Here is a 15,003-nt window from a genome sequence, read left to right as displayed (position 1 = left end):
CATGCATCAGTCAGTGCTGCATGATGTGCTTTGCTTATGGACTTGGCTGTAGCAACAGTTCTGTGGGTTTTTTTCTTAATGTCTGCACATCAGTACTCCAATCCGTAAAAAAGTCATGGCTTGTGTAGGTTGCCTCTGAATCTAAATTTCTCCTTCGAATCAGAAAACATTTTGCAGTTGCATCAAAAGCATGAACGCTTATTGTTAAGAGTATAATTCCATGCCTTCTGTTAAGGGAAGTAACTGCTGCTCTGTGCAGTTTACCCTCATGCTTATCAATTCCCCAAACCGAAAATGTTGGGGCCATCATTGGTTGCTGTCTAAATCCAAATCCTCTTTTCACATGCTTTGAAGCAGAAAGCAATGCTAGAGATTCATCAAAAGTATATAGGCTTATTGGTTAAAGGTAGCAATCGCCACACCAGCAAGTTACCCCTATGCACGCTTTCTTTGTTGCCTATAGAACTTAGCTGTAGAAGCAGTCCTGTGCTTTCTCCCTTATATTTATTATTTATTTTATTTATTTATTTATTTATTTATTTATTAGTTTTTATATTCAGCCGCTCATCAAAGATATCACGTCGGTGTACATAGAACAAAAATACGCAATTGCGTGTACATATAACAGAATGATAGTAGCTGAAATCCAAATTACATTAAAACAGTATAATACGGTATCAAGAACAACTTATTTAACTAATAATAGATAATAAAATATAGTAAAAAATAACTGTAATAGCATAACTTAATCTAATATCAAGGCAAAAAATGGAGGGAAGAGAGGGGTGGGGAGCAAATTGGAACGGGAAGGAAAAAGAAAGGGTCAGGAGGGAAAGGGTTAAATACATATATACAGAAGGCAAAATAAGAGGTTATAAGAATGGTAACAGAAGTAGAAGGAATGAGCAGAAAAGGGCATGGATGAAGTAAAAGTTAAGGGTAACAGAATAGGGAAAAGACAGAGTGATAGATTAGGTAAAGATGGAGTAATAGATTAAGGAAAAGATAAGTTAAAGATGGGGTAATAGATAAGGGAGGAGATGGAAAAGTTGACAGACTAATAAGGGAGTGATAAGAGTTAAGAGTTAAGAAAGATCGTGTGGGTTTGTATCATGTTGGGAACAAGAGAGTTAGGGGGGAACAGGTAAGAATCAAGTATAGGCTTTAGTAAAAAGCCATGTCTTGAGCTTTTGCTTGAAAGTCTTAGAGGACGGTTCAAGGCGTAAGTCAGTGGGCATAGCATTCCATAGTATAGGGCCAGCTATGGAAATGGCACGAGCTTTGGTGGATACATATTTAAATAGTTTAGGTGAAGGGGTTTGTAGTGTAGCAATATAGGGATTTCTAATTGGCCTATTAGAATTATAGAATTGAAAGGTGTTGGTGGGCCAGTTCATTTCTGGGTTGTGGAGGGATTTGTGAATGAGTGATAATATCTTGTATTGTATACGATAGTGGACAGGGAGCCAATGTAGTTTCTTAAGTATGGGGGTATTGTGTTCCCTTGTAGGTGTATTAGTGAGGATGCGAGCTGCCGTATTTTGCAGGATTTGAAGTGGGTTTATGGAATTTTTAGGCAGACCTAATAGTAACGCGTTACAATAGTCAATTTTCGAGAAGACCAAAGATTGTAACACAGTACGAAAATCAGTGAAGTGAAGTAGAGGTTTAAGTTTTTTCAGTGTATGGATCTTAAAGAAACACTCCTTAAGGGTAGCATTAATAAATTTTTTGAGGGACAATTGATCATCTAATAGTACTCCTAGATCTCGGACTTGTTGAGAAAAATGTGTGTGTGGTGGAATAATATTTATTGAGGGAGTAGCGTGTAGGGGGGTGGGAGGTGAAATAACCATAAGTTCTGTTTTTGTGGGGTTAAGGGCAAGTTGGATAGAGTTTAGGAGGTTGTTAATTGAAGTGAGTGTGGATTGCCAGATTTCAAGAGTTTTTGGAATGGAATCAGTAATGGGAATAAGAATTTGTACATCGTCAGTGTACAAAAAGTGAGGTAACTTGAGGTTTGAGAGGAGTTGGCAGAGGGGTAGGAGGTAGACATTAAATAGGGTGGATGATAGTGAGGAGCCTTGGGGGACTCCCTGCGCAATGAGGATTTCTTTAGATTCATGGTTGCCAACTTTGACTCTGTAATGTCTGTCGCTGAGGTAGGACCTAAACCATTTGTGGGCATGTTCAGTTATACCAATATCGGAGAGGCGCTCAAGGAGGATCTGATGATTTACAGTATCAAACGCAGCAGAAATATCCAATAAGATTAGGAGATGGGATAGTCCTTTATCTAAGCTTTTGATTAGGTAATCAGAGAGAGAGAGAAGAAGGGTTTCTGTACTGTGTAATTTACGAAATCCGTATTGCGACGGAGACAGGATTTCTTGTTAATCCAGGTAGTTACTAAGTTGGCAGTTAATAGTTTTTTCTAAAATTTTTGCAATGAACGGGAGATTAGATATAGGACGGTAATTGGTAAGATCCGCTGGGTCAAGCTTGGGTTTTTTTAGTGTGGGCTTGAGGATGGCTTGTTTTAATGGGAAAGGTACTATGCCAGAGTCAATTGAAGCGTTGATGATCTTTGAAATAGAGGGGGCTATTATATCAGGTATGGTGAGTAAATGCTTCGTCGGGATGGTGTCAGAGGGGTGGTATGATGGTCTAGCTTTTTTGAGTATGGATTCTATTTCCGTGGTAGAAGTGTGTTCAAACATTGTAAGTTTGGTAGAGAGTTTGCTAAGTTGCACGGTGCAACTATTTTGCGGAGTGTGGGAGATGGTAGGAAAGCGTGTCATGATTTTGTTAACTTTATCATGGAAGTATTCAGCCAAAGCCTCGGCCTTTTGTAGGCCTAGGACATGGTAGGTTGATGTGACATTGGCCTAAGCCTTATCTAAGGTTCAGGCTTGGAGGCCTAGTCTCGACACCGGGGCCTAGGTCTAGGCTAAGCCCAGGCCCATGCACAATGCCAGATCTTGGGCTGGAGGACGGGCCATGACAACTGGACCTTAGGGTAAGCAAGGGCCCAGGCCCTGTACCTACACTGGGGCCTGATCCAGACATATATCTGTGTATCAGCATCCCAGAGAGGGATACTCGGTTGTTGTCTGAATCTAGTTCCTCCTTTTTCCCTGCCTTCTAAGAGGGAGCAATGTTGCAGTTGCATTAAAAGCATCATAGCATATTGGTTAAGGAGCAACAAAGCATATTCTTCTGCTAACGATGGTAACCGCAAGAGATGTAATTCGTTTAAACATATCAGTTTGGGCTTCAGAATGGGCACTCCATGGAAAATTTCGGTTTCCCTCAGTTCGTTTTTTTTTTTTCAGCAATTTTCGACAGTGCATTAGTGCGCACTAATGGGCCTTACTGTGCACTAACAACCAGCTAGTGTGCACTAACTCCGCATTAGTGCACAGTTCACCGAACGAGATAGTGTGCACTAGCTAGATGTTAATGCGCATTAGTTAGTGCACACTAACGGGTTAGTTAGTGCGCCCTAATAGAACTTACAGCGCACAAAGTATGTAGTACGCTGTAACTAATGTTAGTGCGCACTAAAAAATGCTACTTAAAAATTAAAAAGTATCAATTCAGAGGAGTTTGTTAGCTAGAAAAACAGTATGCACTAATTGGTATTACTGCGCACTAAGAGATATGCAGTGCGCAGTAACTCCATTAGTGTGCATGAACACGAAATATTAATTTTGCCGAAATTTTGGCAAAAATCACTTTGTATATTGGTGCTACTGAACCATGATGAATTAGACAATATCGTTGACATTGTCTAATTCGTGAAAAACGAATGCACATCCCTAGTAACCACTGCACCAGCAAGTTACCCCCCTGCATGCTAATCTCATTTCATCCTCAAAGCCTTTAGAGATGCACAGTGTTTATTCTATGACCTTTGACTGTTTTCTTCTTCATAACCTCCTCTGGAAAGATTCCAAGCCTCCGCCACCCTCTCCGTGAAGAAATATTTCCTGACGTTGGTTCTAAGTCATCCCCACTGGAATTACATTTAAAATCCCCTAATTCTATTGTTTTCTTTCCTACAGAAAAGGTTTGAAGTCCATACATCATTGAAATCTTTTAGTATCTGAAGGTCTGTACCATATTTCCCTTGCACCTCCTGTCTTCTAGGGTATACATATTCAGATACTTCAGCCTCTCCTCATTGGTCTTCTGATACAGATTCTACACCATTTTTGTCACCTTTCTCTGGACTTCCTTTATCATGTCTCTATCCTTTCAAAGATCATCTGCCTATTGGAGGACTGCTAGGCTTTTGTTTTACAAGACATCCAGAATCATGTGCTTTTTAAGGACTTCTAAATCAAAGCTCCCAGCTGGGAGCAATCAATCACTCTTTGGAGTTCAAATTAGCTGGCCTTCTTGTCTTCTTCCACCAATGGTAAATGGAGTGGATAAGAACACTGACCTTGATAAGGGAAACATAAGAGCTTGTCTGCACCTGGAAGTTGGTCTGAAATGTAATTATCAGGATTGGGAAGAAGTAAAAATTTTGTTTATTTTTTTTGTTTTGATGTGTTGTTTTTTTATTTTGTTTATTTAGTTTAAAAAAATGAAATAATCATATACCCACCCCAAAAACAGAAAAAAAGAAAAGAAAAGGGGCCCCATAAGGCCACCCACCCCCACCACCCAACCCTCCCACCTGAAAAAATTCTGAGACCAGGATCATTCCCAGCCCCCACTTACCCAGTCCAGGGAATCCAATGATAAGGCCCAAGCCCAGGCCAAAGCCTCGGCCTTTTGTAGGCCTAGGACATGGTAGGTTGATGTGACATTGGCCTAAGCCTTATCTAAGGTTCAGGCTTGGAGGCCTAATCTCGACACCGGGGCCTAGGTCTAGGCTAAGCCCAGGCCCATGCACAATGCCAGATCTTGGGCTGGAGGACGGGCCATGACAACTGGACCTTAGGGTAAGCAAGGGCCCAGGCCCTGTACCTACACTGGGGCCTGATCCAGACACCGGGTTATGAGCCCTGAGCCTCAGATTAGGCTAGGGCCAAGGGCCAGACATAACACCGGGAGCCTGGTCCAGAGGCTTGATCCTGACATCTGAGCCTTATAGTTTGTCTATAGCCTGGGCCCGGGCCCAATATTAGAGTCTCAGCCTCTGGGCCCCAATGTCTGGAACTTAGCCTGGGCCCAGGTCTAATGCCAGGGCCTGGCTCAGTGGATGGGTCCTGACAACTAGACTCCAGCCTAGGCCAGGGCATGGGCTTAGACTTGATGCTGGGGCTGATCCAGAGTCTAGATCCCAATGCCTGGGCATCAGCATAGGCTAGAGGCAAGGCCCAGGGCCAATGCTGTGGCCCGGTACAAACACTGGGTCCCAATGCATGGGTATTGACCTAGGCCATGGCCTGAGCCCAGACCTGACAGTGGAACCTGGTCTGGAGGCCGGGTCCCCAATGTCTGAGCCTCATCCGAGGCCAGGGCCCAGGCCTAGCTCAGCTCACAAGCCGGGTTCCAACACCTGAGCTTTAGCCCAAGCCTAGGCCCAAAGCAATTGCCTCAGCCCAGAATCAGAATCAGGACCAGGCCAGGAGATATTCTTCCTCTTCTGATGATTATGTATTTATCTACATTCTTGTATTATTGGAAAGCAGCTGGATCCATGGCATCATGAACTTTGAGGTCTGGTTCAAGACTTTTCCACATTACTACCTTTCTGGACAAAGATCAGGCCTGATCCATTTGTGCCAGAGAAGATGGACCCTGCTGCCATCCATAGTATAGACCAGGGACTCTCTTACAGTCTTCAGGACACACCTAGGCAGTCAGGCTAACCACAATGAATATGTATGAAGTAAATTAGCAGGTACTGCTTGTATTATATGCTAATCTATCTCGTGTATTATCATTGTGCATATCAAGAAAACTTAAATGCCAAGGTGTGTTCCAAGGACTGGGTTGAGATTCCTAGGTATAAACTATCTGGGCACTAATGAATAGAAATAATACACATATACTATTTCAATTAAAGGTCATAAAGTTTCAAGCATCTCGTTTATGGCTCCCACTTCAAGAGAGTGGGATCCCACAGGAAGGAGCAGCTGTGGGAGAAGATCTGGCTCAATGTGGTCTGTTATAACAATTACAGCATGAAAGACCTGAGCTAAAAGTGGCTAGTAATGAAGAAAAAGCAGGCCAAGATACAGCTGAGGGACCTGATAGCCAGCTCAGCTTCACCACAGCTGAACAGTTGGTGCTGAGGATCATTTTGGATGCAGCTGTTGGAGGAGTTCGTCAATTAGACACCTCCCAACTATGATGCCAGCAAGATAAGCACCATATTTTGTTATTTATATATATATATATATTTGTTTGTTTGTTTATTTATTTATTTGAAAGCATTTATATTCCGTGTAATCTAATCCATTCAAACGTGGATTGCAATAAAACATTCATAAAACAATTACAAAAAATTGTTTTATACCTACCACAAATAAAACATTGAAATTGCATCAAGAACCAACAAAACCTTGCCTTAGGCTGTCTCTTCACTTCAAAATCATTCTCTGCAAAACCTCTACAAAACAACTCTGCTTTCAATAGTTTTCTAAATTTCAGATACTCTCTAATTCACCCCCGATTGCACTGGTAACCTATTTCACATATCTGGCATAGTAATGGAAAATGCTCTAGTCCTCATTTTATGCATCCTATATTCCGATGATGATGGATTTGCCAGAAATCCTTGGCTAGAGGACCTCAGTTCTCAACTGGGAACATAATGTACAATCTTATTTCTTAAATTGTGTGAATCATCATAGACTACTCTATGCATTGTAGCTAATACCTTAAACTGTACTCTAGCACTAATTGCAACAAGTGAAGTCGTTTCAAAAAAGGCTTGACTGAAGTTCCCCATGGTAAAATTGAAAATAACCCGGATTGCTGCATTCTGCACCATCTGCAAATCCCTTAACAATTTTGGGGCCGATGCAATAAATTTGCATAGAAAGCAGGTGCTGAACAGTCAGTACCCGCTTTCTTAACACGCCCCAGGTGCCTCCTTGCTAACGAGAACCCAATCAGTGTTGGCAGCCCGCCAGTTAAGAAAACTGATGTCGAGTTTATCGGCAACGGATTTCCTAAATGCCACAGAGCCGCACAGCCACACAGCCAGGGGGTTCAGGAAATGGATACTTGTCATTCGAGCATCTGTTTCCTGCACCTGAATACCAGTGTTTTTGTTTTTTTTTCAATTTTTTAACTTTATTTAATTTTGTTTTCCCTCCTACTTAATATCGCAAATATATTAAGTAGGAGGCAGTACAGAAAAGCAGTTTTTTCAACTTTTCAATACAGGTTTAAGGAGTGCTCAGCAATTAACACCTGCTCCAGGCAGGCGTTAATTGCTGAGTGCTAAATGTGCGTCCTAGATGTACTTTTTTTTTTTTTTGCATCTGGAGTGAATGCTAAGGATACGCGCTAATTCCCTTATTGCATTAGGGGATTCATTAGCGGCTATTCAACCCACATCTGACTGCAGGTTATACAGTGCGCTCGGCTGAGTGCACTGTATTGTATTGGCCCCTTTGCAAGCAAACCACAATACAGAGCATTGCAGTAATCAATATACATTAACACCAATGCTTGTATAATCATGCTAAAGTCCTCAATGGTCAAAATATTCTTAAAGTGCTTACCAATTTCAGTTTAATAAAGACCAGCTTTACTACCTTAGAAACCTGTGATTTAAAAATTAAACAGGAATCCAAAGCGACTCCCAGATTCTATATATCCATAGATACACTCAACTCAGCCTTTTCATACTGAATGCAGGGTGAAGGTAACAACAATTTATAACCCACCCATAAAATAGTGGTCTTTTCTCCTTTTAACAGCAGATCATTATCCAACATCCACTTAGTAATAGCTAAACAACTTTGAAGCCTAGTCACAGGCACTCCCCCAGGAGTTTCACTTGAGACAGATACCTGTAAATCAACTGTGTAACACTTATACACTAATCCCATATTTGATATAATACTGCCCAATAGGGATGTGAATTGTTTTAGGACGATTAAAATTATCGTCCGATAATTTTAATATCGTCTTAAACCGTTATGGAACACAATACAATAGAGATTCTAACGATTTATCGTTATAAATCGTTAGAATCGTGAGCCGGCACACTAAAACCCCCTAAAACACACTCCCGACCCTTTAAATTAAATCCCCCACCCTCCCGAACTCCCCCCCCAATGACTTAAATAACCTGCGGGTCCAGCGGCGGTCCGGAACGGCAGCGGTCCGGAACGGGCTCCTGCTACTGAATCTTGTTGTCTTCAGCCGGCGCCATTTTCCAAAATGGCGCCGAAAAATGGCGGCGACCATAGACGAACACGATTGGACGGCAGGAGGTCCTTCCGGACCCCCGCTGGACTTTTGGCAAGTCTTGTGGGGGTCAGGAGGCCCCCCCCAAGCTGGCCAAAAGTTCCTGGAGGTCCAGCGGGGGTCAGGGAGCGATTTCCCGCCGCGAATCGTTTTCGTACGGAAAATGGCGCCGGCAGGAGATCGACTGCAGGAGGTCGTTCAGCGAGGGTTCCGGCGCCTCGCTGAACGACCTCCTGCAGTCGATCTCCTGCCGGCGCCATTTTCCGTACGAAAACGATTCGCGGCGGGAAATCGCTCCCTGACCCCCACTGGACCTCCAGGAACTTTTGGCCAGCTTGGGGGGGGCCTCCTGACCCCCACAAGACTTGCCAAAAGTCCAGTGGGGGTCCGGAAGGACCTCCTGCCGTCCAATCGTGTTCGTCTATGGCCGCCGCCATTTTTCGGCGCCATTTTGGAAAATGGCGCCGGCTGAAGACAACAAGATTCAGTAGCAGGAGCCCGTTCCGGACCGCTGCCGTTCCGGACCGCCGCTGGACCCGCAGGTTATTTAAGTCATTTGGGGGGGGTTCGGGAGGGTGGGGGATTTAATTTAAAGGGTCGGGGGTGGGTTTTAGGGGGTTTTAATGTGCCGGTTTTGCGATTTTACGTTTTTTCGATTTTTCACGATTTTTCACGATATTTTACCCCCCCAAACGGCAACAATACGATTCCCTCCCCCTCCCAGCCGAAATCGATCGTTAAGACGATCGAGGACACGATTCACATCCCTACTGCCCAAAGGGCTTAAAAAAAAAGATTAAACAAACAGAAAGGCTTGAGCCCTGAGGGATTCCAACATCCAAGGGATACCAATCAAAGGCATCATTCTTTTGACATACCTTCTGTTTCCTAAAATTTAGGAATGAATGAAACCTTAGCAGAACAGTTACAGTCACCCGATAATCCTGAAGCCTTGCCAATAATTTAGCTTGATAGATTGTATCAAAGGCTGAGGCTTAATCCAACTGGATTAAAATTCCTGATTTGTTTGTCATTCAGTAGAAAAATCAATAGTGTTCTGTGCCACAAGCCATTGTAAACCCATATTGTTTCCTATCATATATATTAGCCTGGTTGACAAAGTCCTCCAGTTGATTCAAAACCCGTTTTTCTAAAATTTTAGCCAAAGATGGCAAATTTGAAATTGGGTGACAATTAGCTAAATTATTTCAAGGCAATAACAAATTCTTTGGACTCAGCGTTACTTCTGCCTGCTTCAAACTGATAGGCACCACCCCAGTCCTCAATGAAAAATTAAAAAAAAGAAAGCTTATTAGAGATAAGCAAGAAAGGACAAGGATCTTGATGATGAAAAGTTTTCCGAATGGCCAAAACCATATTCTGCAAACCAGTTTTACTTAATAAAACAAAAGAACTCCACCTAGCATTCGCCTCAATTTCATTCTATTGTCCTTTTTATTCTCCACCTGTGTTCTTATCTTTTCCTGCGTTTTCTGAAACTGCTTGACCAATTCATCACTTTTTTGTTCTAACTTCTTCAAGTTTCACTTCTTTTGGTGGTAATATCAAATCTGTCAGAACTGCAAACAATTCTAAAGGCTTGTGTTTATAGCTCTGCTAAATTTATCAGTATAAAAATGTATTTTCCTCACCTCCTACAATGATCTATACTCTTTCAAAATATCATTATATTTCTCTTTTGAATCATCTGTCTTGATCTTACATCACCTACGCTCAGCCTTTTTTAATTCCTTCCATTTAACCAATATCTCAGTAGAAAACCAGGGGACTCTATATTGTCTCATATCCAGTGAAGATCCTGGGCATTTGCCCACAGTGAGTGGGCCAATGAGCATCCTAAACTTCCTGAACTCCTGGAGTTTCAGGACAGGTTGAAAACCTGAGAATTGTCTTTAGTAGGGATGTGAATCGTTTTTAGACGATTTAAAAAAATTGTTCAATATTTTTTAAATCGTCAAAAATCGTTAGAGTGAGCGATACAATAGAAATTCCCCTGATTTATCGTGAAAAATTGTTAATGGGTTAGTGTCCACTAACGGGAGTTATTTGGGGGAGGGCGAGAAAACCGGCACACCAAAACAACCCCTTAACCCACTCGACCCTTTAAAACTAAACCCTTACCTTCCCCCACCCTCCCGAACCCCCCCAAAACATTTTACGAGTACCTGGTGGTCCAGTGGAAGCCCCGGGACTGATCTCCTGCTCTCGGGACATCGGCACCATTTTGGCTGCCACTAATAAAAATGGCGCCGATGGCCCAATAAAAAAAACACACCGACCCAGGCCATCCAGTGCTCCTACCATGTGACGGGGGCCGGCCAATGGCACGGATACCCTGTCACATGGTAAGGGCAAAGGGCCATCGGCACCATTTTTATTAGCACAGCTGATGGCCTGAGAGCGGGAGATTGCTCCCCACGCCCCCACTGGACCACCAGGTAATTTTAAAACGGTTTTGGGGGGGTTCTGGAAACAAAGGGGTCATTTTTAAAGGGTCGGGGTGGGTTTTTTTGTTTATCGGCTCGGGCACAGCCGATAAACAAAAAAACAATCGTGCAGGAGTATAAAAATTGTAAGATTTGAATCGGAACTGGAACCGAACCGATTCCGGTTCCGATTCACATCTCTAGTTTTTAGCCCTAATGCACTTAGGGGTAGATTTTAAAAAGCATTTACTCGAGCAAAACTGGTTTTTGCTCGAGTAAATACACTTTACTCAAGTAAGTGGGCTTTTCAAAATTGCTACAATATATGCCATTGAATTGTCCATAGGATTTACTCAAGTAAGTGCACTTTACTCGAGTAAATAGCTTTTGAAAATTGCTACGATAGTATGTCACATTTACATGCGTAACTCCTTTGAAAATGACCCCCTTAGAATATAAGAACATAAGAAATTGTCATGCTGGGTCAGACCAAGGGTCCATCAATCCCAGCATCCTGTTTCCAACAGAGGCCAACCCAGTCTGCAAGAACCTGGCAAGTACCCAAACACTAAGAAGATCCCATGCTACTGATGCCAGTAATAGCAGAGGCCATTCCCTAAACTTGATTAATAGCAGTTAATGGACTTATGCTCCAAGAACTTATCCAAACCTTTTTTAAACCCAGCAACACTAACTGCACTGACCATATCCTCTGGCAACAAATTGCAGAGCTTAATTATGCATTGAGTGAATAAGAATTTTCTCTGATTAATCTTAAATGTTCTACTTGCTAACTTCATGGAGTGCCCCCTGGTCCTTCTATTATCCGAAAGTGTAAATAACCAATTCACATCTACTCGTTCAAGACCTCTCATTATTTTAAACACCTCTATCATATCTCTCCTCAGCCATCTCTTCTCCAAGCTGAACAGCCCCAACCTCTTTAGCCTTTTCTCATAGGGGAGCTGTTCCATCCCATTTATCATTTTGGTCACCTTCTCTGTACCTTCTCCATTGCAACTATAAGGACTGAGATGTTTCTAGCTCCTTCTTCAAAGTCTCCAATGAAATATCTGTACAGTATGGTATGGGACATGCATAATAGATTAATGGCTTTGAAATTAATGTATAACCATTAACCAGGACCTTTTCTGTACCGTTTAGCTGTAGTACATGTATGCACATAAAACTACTGGGACCTACTTTCCTATCTCCTCCAGATCCACAAAACTGGACAAGTCTTTGGGACATGTACCACTTCCACCTTCACAAATAGAATAAATTTGGCTGCTATCTTATTCTCTAGTTCTCTACATCTAAAGACAGTAGGCAACCGTTTTCAAGAGCCACACCATTTACCATGTCCTCTCTCTGTGGCATAGTATGCTGGTGCTTTACAAATATTTCCAAGATATAAAGCTGGACTACAGCAATGCTTCCTATATGGTTAGTGATGTAGCATAAAGGAAGGTTAAACGCGTGTGAAGATAAATACCTATATATCATGTATCTTTAACAAATGTACTATTTTCAGTGTTGCAGGGGAGCAGTCTGGCTATGACTCAGATGGACCGGGACCATGTGGCCACCTCAGGGCAAGGCAGCACTCATGAATATATACCTGCTAGCTCTGAGGAGGACACTGAGGCAGAAGAGGGAGCAGCACAGGAGTAGTGACAGTTCAAGGAGGAGGAGGAGGGGAAGGAGGAGGAGAACATCCAGCATGCCACTCCTCTTTCACTGTCACCTAATCATAGACAGCTTTCAGGTAGCCAGCAGGAGGCCAGCTCAGCAAAGGAGAAGCTTATATCTCTACCTGAAAAGGAGGTGCAGGTCACTGCTGCAGAGTGGCAACTCTTCAAAATCAATGTCAGAGTGGTGGAGGAGATAGTGGGACTCTGCATAGTGATGCATGCAGCTTCCATCACCCTTTCCAGCACCAGACACCTGGATGGACCTTCCCCAGGCTAGAGTTCCATCTTCCCTCTTGGTTGCTCCTGGTATGCCACCACCACAACCACTTATGCAGCCTGCAGCAGTACACTGCCACTACCTCAGAGAGAAACACCCACATCTCTAAGCAAATAGGTGGAAGCATGGCACACCACAGCTTCTAGGCCATGTTCAGATCTGACTGAGTACTGTAGGCCCTTCCAACAGGTGTGATGTGCTACTGCCCCCAGGTCCGTGCCTTCCAAAGGCAGTGTCAGCTATGACAGGACACCACTATGGAACAGCACCAGAATTGGATAATCTAAGAACCTGCGTTTGAGCAACCCCAAAAAAGAGGGTAGCCAAGGAAGCATAACAATTGAATTTTTGTTTGTATCATCACATTGAGCACTCCGTGTCAATGATTTACCAACACCATCTAAAATGTCTTTGTATAGAGTGTTCCTTCAATAGCCTGCCATTGACTCTGGCGATGTATCTCCCATAATTCTTCATGATTCAGCTACTCTTTCTCCTCCTCCTTCTTTTCATCCTGTTTATATTGCAGTCCTTCTGGAGGAGATAGGACTCTGGTTTTCACCAGGTTATATATCATACAGCAGGCTAGAAAGATTTTATAGACTTTAGGTGGGTTGTAAATAAAGCATCCTCTAGATCTGTCCAAAGAAAGGAAACATGTTTTGAGGAGGTCAAATGTTCGCTAGATGATTGCCCTGGTTTACCAGTGGGCCATGTTGTGGTGAACATCTGCAGCAGTCTGTGGGTAAGCCAGCAGGATCATGAGCCAGGTTTTGAATGGATACTCACTATCACCTGAAGAGGAGAAGGCAGAGAAGAGCAGAGATATGTCTTAGGGTTGGGCAACAAATTAGTTCACATGGCATCGTTAAAGTTGTATTCCTGGCTATAGCAGTCAGTCTACCTAAATATGAGGAAAGCAATAAGAAGAGGTTAGCTAGTATGTAGTGGTAGTGATAAGTTCATTCCTACCTAGAATCCAGTCCCTGGTAATGTATCCTTCCTGGAAGCAGTTAAATTTTCTGACTATGAGAGGATGTAGGCATCATGAGTGGATCTCCCTTGGTGTTGCAGACCACCTATATATTAAGAGAGTAGAAGCCCTTGAGGTTGTATTAGGTGGCCTTGTCTCCCCAAGGTGCTTTTATAGGGAATTAGGGATGTGAATGCAATCAATAGCCCCAAGATAGAGAGGAAACATTCTATTTGATAGAAATCAGTCATTATTTGATGTTGTTGCTCTCTTCTCCAAGGAAAGAATAAATATTGGTATGTTTTCTGAGTAAGGCAGCCAGAACATGATCTATATACATAGAGGTGGCAAATAGGATGATTCCAGACATGATTTCAAGAGGTGTCTGGAAGGTTCCAGCAATGATAAATGCAAGGGCGGTAGTGACCTTGATGTGTTCTGGAAATGTTTGGCCCTTTTGTGTGGTTAGTTGTAGGTCCCACTTTAACTGTTGACATAGGTACAGAATGCTTTCCTTGTTGAACATGAACCTGTGCCTGACTTGCTCCTCAGACAGATCCACAAATTGTGTCCTAGTCCTGTGTACTCTCTGTAAGGGGGACTTCTCCTCCCCCTGTCTTTCTCTTCAGCGTTGTAACCTGAGTATCCTTAGGGCAATTAAAGTTATATTGCACCACTGACTCACACCCTCCAATATATCCCAGAAAAAAAAACATATCCACATTCCTTTATAGCCCAGTATGTCCCATTTCACCCCAATCTGTTCCATGGCATTTGACAGGTTGGCTTCTCTGAATAAGAGGACACAGGAGTAAGTTAGAGGGATTATATCTGTGACAGATAAGAACCTACTGGGGAGGAAAGGAATGTATCTGGGTAGATAGTTACAAAAGTGGATGTATAAGTGTACCTGATATAGACTGGACAAGACTGGATGCTAACTGGGATATACAGATTTATAGTTTTTGTTTTGGAAAAGACTATATCCAGTTTGCAGGTACCATCCAGGGGAAAAGGTCAGGAAGGGTCTCTTTCAAGACTAGCTACTGCCAGTGGGCACAGTTATTACTGTATATATGTAATTTATTGTAATTTCTTTTTTGTACTGGTGTGCTATTTCATAGTGTATCTTCAATGAATTTTCATTTGCAATCAAGCTAACCAGTCAAAGGAATTATTTTTGAGTAAATCCAGATCAGTGTGTTGTAAATTTGCCCTTTTTCTAAA

Source organism: Rhinatrema bivittatum, chromosome 6 (genome assembly GCF_901001135.1).
Source record: "Rhinatrema bivittatum chromosome 6, aRhiBiv1.1, whole genome shotgun sequence".
In the NCBI taxonomy this organism is placed as follows: domain Eukaryota; kingdom Metazoa; phylum Chordata; class Amphibia; order Gymnophiona; family Rhinatrematidae; genus Rhinatrema; species Rhinatrema bivittatum.
This window is presented reverse-complemented; position numbering follows the sequence as displayed.